At 30.2% G+C, this 4,404-nt stretch overlaps 1 pseudogene; it reads left to right on the top strand.

The window, feature by feature from the left end:
• Positions 1-548: 548 nt before the first annotated feature.
• LOC144961582 (uncharacterized) lies at positions 549-1,657 on the top strand (annotated as a pseudogene).
• The last annotated feature ends 2,747 nt before the right edge of the window (positions 1,658-4,404 follow it).

Genomic DNA, 4,404 nt, shown 5'->3' on the forward strand with positions numbered 1-4,404 from the left:
AATAAATAATAATAAAATAATAATAATAATAATAATAATAAAAATATAATAATAATAATAATATAATAATAAAAATATAATATAATAATTAATAATAATAATAATAATAATAATAATAATAACAATAATAATAATAAAATAATAATATAATAATAATAATAATAATAATAATAATAATAAATAATAATAATAATAATAATAATAATAATAATATAATAATAAATAATAATATAATCATTAAAAGATGATAATAATAATAATAATAATAAATAATAATATATAATAATAATAAATAATAATAATAATAATAATAATTAATAATAATAATAATAATAATAATAAATAATAAAGACAATAATGTTGATAGTAATATTTTAAAAAACACAAGAAAACTATTACCACCTGTTCAGGAATATAATTTTTTTTTTTTTTTGTTTGTTTTTTAAATTTGAGTTTCACATATTAAGAATAAATAGGCAAATGTCAATATTCACACCCTAGTCATTCTTCCCTTTCCTGTTCATTTCAGGCAGTTTTACTCAACAGAAATGATTCACCTTCCAAGAAAGCACTATGAATGGGCCTTGTTTTTTTCTTTTGGTTTGGAGGTTTGTGGCTTCTCTACTTCGAGATGTTCATCGTGTCACCTCACTATCATAGCTCCTGGAATAACACCATGACGCTACAACACCATCATCGCCAGCTTCTGTGCCTTGAACATCTACACAAACATGTTTATGATGATCACAACAGACACACATTGCAAGCAGGTTACCTCGTCTCCAGGGACGGGGTGGTTTTCTGTGACAAGTGTCAAATCAGCGTCCCCCTCGCTCACATCATTGTAAGATCTGTCAGGAATGCATCCTCAAAACGCGACCACCACTGTTTTTTCTCTGATACTGTGTTCGGCTACTTAATCATCGCTACTTCTTTTCCATGGTGGTGTACATGACCTTTGCTGCTTTTTACTGCAACATCTACAACGCAGTTTTTCATTGATTTGAAAGGTGGCTTCACCTGGACCATAATTCCTGGGCTCATTGCACCACATGTCGGGTTGATGCTCGGGTTCTACTCAATCAACGAGTTTATATTAACAGCTCATACTTTTGCAGGTCTTATTCTGAATGTGTTGTTTGTCGTGCTTTGTCATCTCAACTCGGTACCTTTTCACGGGCCAGCTGTCGTATGAGAGGAAGAAAGGAATCAAAGATTATTATGTAGGTGTCAGGAAGACATCAGTGGAGTTGTTTGGTAGCGCTGGTCTATGGGTCTTGGTTGTCCTTCAATGACCAGTAAGATGCCAGGAGATGGAACAGCTTTCCGGCATCGTGGCCGCAAAAAAGTGCAAAATAGTACTGATCTGCATTGTGGCCGTGAAACCTGCAATTTGTTTGGAAATTTTTTCCAAATTTTTCAAATTTTTTCAATTTTTGGCAATTTATTTCAAATTTCAAAATATTTCAAATTTTCCAAATATTTCAAAGAAAAGCAAACCAAAAAACAAAAAACGATAATAAAAATTTTTTTAAAAGACAAAAAAAATTGATTTTAATAAAAATAATTTCCTTTAATTTGACAGCTCGTGTAGAACGTGAAAGATAATTAATCAAAAATAGTTTTCTTTTTTACTATCCCAATTTCTTCTTTTTTACTGGTGCTGATATGCTTTACATTTTTGCAATCGCCGTGAAACCCTTAAAAACAAACAAATAACCTTTCTCTTTCATGAACGAATTATGGGTTTTAGGAAAATTAACGCAAATTTTGCAAATTTTCCTGTTTCAGCTTGCAAAATTATGGATTTTGCTTGTATTGAAATTTTCAAGACCTGAGTCTGTGAATAAATTAAAATTAAATGATAAAAAAAAACAACTCAAGTCCTTACCTGTAATAAAAGAAACCCTCACAACCTCGATCAAAACAACTTAATTTTGATTAACAAGGAAATGGTTTATTTCACACAAAAATGCTAGAAACGTTTGCATGGTATCTTTTGTCAAAATGACTTATCCATGGAAAATACCCCTACACCCTATGTCAAACACTGTATTTTTGATAAAGAACGTTTTCACAATTATAATTTTAAAAAAAAAGTACTGCCGTAAAAAACTTTGTTTCAAAATTTATATTTTGTTGGATAATTTTCTCTAATTCTCTTTTTTATAATGTTCCAAATTATTTCCATGAACGCATCCACAATTTGCTAGGATCATTCTAGAAAAAAGGAAAGAGATCATATGATATCACAGCCATGTTTTTTGTCACTTCACCGGCCACCTGTTGAATTATGACTCAAATACAAAATTGCTGTCCTTTGCTTTAAATGTACAACAAAACTGCTTCTTCATATTATGCGTACATTGTAGGACTCTCCTTCCAGAACTTTAAGATCTAGTGATCATCCCCTTTTTACTGTTCCCATAAAAGTTCCAAAAGTTTTCTGATTGGTGATTGCGTGTTCTGTCAGAACTCTCTTCCAATTTCTCTAAGAAAATGCAATACAGAAACGACTTTTAAGACAAAATTTAATATAATTGTAACACCTTGTAATGTTTTTACTATTACGCTATCTAAAATCAGCTTTTCCCCCTAAATCAGAGAGGGAGAATAATGTATTTTGTATAATTATATTTAATTAATTCATTGGTTATTTTAGCTTGATCTCAGGGAAATGGAATGAACATGTTACAGGGCTAACCGAGAGTTGCTCTGATTTAAGTGTTTAAATTTTGGATTTTTCGATTGTGATTGGTCTCCTCTATTTTTTTTTTTTTTTTGGGGGGGGGGGGGGGGTGGGGGGTGTTTATCTTTTGTAATTTTTGAATTTCCTTTGACGCCTTGTTGTATTTTCATATTTGTAATCGAAGCGATGAATATCCCTATTTATTTGTTTTAAAAAATTTGCTTGATGCCATTAAAAAATATATAGGAATGTACGATCGTCTACTGCAAAACGAAGCTTACTCTTAGAAATACTTTTGATCATAAATTTAATGGTGGCCATTCCTTTACCAGACTGGGCCCTTGTGTGGATTGACCTGCCCAGAGGATAAGAGAAGCAAAATCTATAGATAGTTTTAAACCATTGTTAAGCACTACCTTTTTACCATTACATTTCATGATATTGATATGATATTAAACACACTGCTGCGTTGTTAATCATTTTGGTAACGTTTTATATGTTAATATGTAACTTTTGTATATTTAAAAAAAAATTTATTTTTTTTTAAATTGAGCTTTTACATAGCACAATATCCACTAAATGTGCTCAAAGCGCTTTACAAGGGGTCCCTGGTCAACAGCAACATTTAACATTGAGAGGGACATGACGCCTGTTAGGCGATATTACAATTTTCGGACAAAGACAACGCTGTTAACGACCAGGTACTCATTTTACACCTGAGTACGGTGAGAGAATGTGAGTAAAGAGCCTTTTCCAAGGACTCAACTATGCGCAGAGCGCGAGGCTCGAACCCAGGACCTTCCGATCCGAAAGCGGTTTAGTTGTAATGTGCAATGAGCATCACAAAGTGATGGAAATGAGTGATAGAAATACTATGTAATATTATTATTATTTTTATTATATATTATTAATTATTATTATTATTATATTATTATTATTATTTTTATTATTATTATTATTATTATCATTTATTTATTAATTAATTATATTATTATTATTATTATTATATTATATTATTATTATTAATTATTTATTATTATTATTATTATTATTATATATATTATTATTATATTATTATATTATTATTATTATTATTATTATTATTATTTTATTATTATTATTAATATATTATTAGGTTTTTAAAATGTTCCTTTTTTCTTTCCTACATTGTAATGCATTCCAACAGCTATGACCGTGTTGTTCCCTTTTATCCATTCTATACAATCGTTTGTTTTTGTTTTAGCAACAATCGCATGTTTTGATGAAGTGGTGCTTTGTTTATCAAGGTTTGGTGTGCTTACCGTTAATGGTGCTTTCCACAGTCAGAGACTATTGTTTTTTCATTCAGTTATATTAAATGATTTGATGTAGACTTTATGATGTTGTATTATTAATTTAATTTTGTATCTAAGGGATTTTCTCTTACTTGTGTTTTGTTTTTTGTTTTATATATATATTATTTGCGTGTGTATAAAATGATTCCATTTCTAATATTTTATTTTATTTTCTCTGGTTCCACTAACTACAACTCCTTCCACTTTCTTTGGTGATCGTGGCTTTGTGCTGTCATGTATTTCTAGTGGATGGCAGCCAATGAGTTTACGAAGGCTACAGCCAAAAGTAGGTCATAGCTGGGACGACACTTTGTGTCTGACACAAACAGACAAGTACTGGTTGGGTTTCTGACCTCCCATAGTTAGCCGGGAGGTACTTAA

Source organism: Berghia stephanieae, unplaced genomic scaffold (genome assembly GCF_034508935.2).
Source record: "Berghia stephanieae isolate SIO BIC M18660-M18661 unplaced genomic scaffold, UCSD_Bste_1.3 scaffold3127, whole genome shotgun sequence".
Classification (NCBI taxonomy): domain Eukaryota; kingdom Metazoa; phylum Mollusca; class Gastropoda; order Nudibranchia; family Aeolidiidae; genus Berghia; species Berghia stephanieae.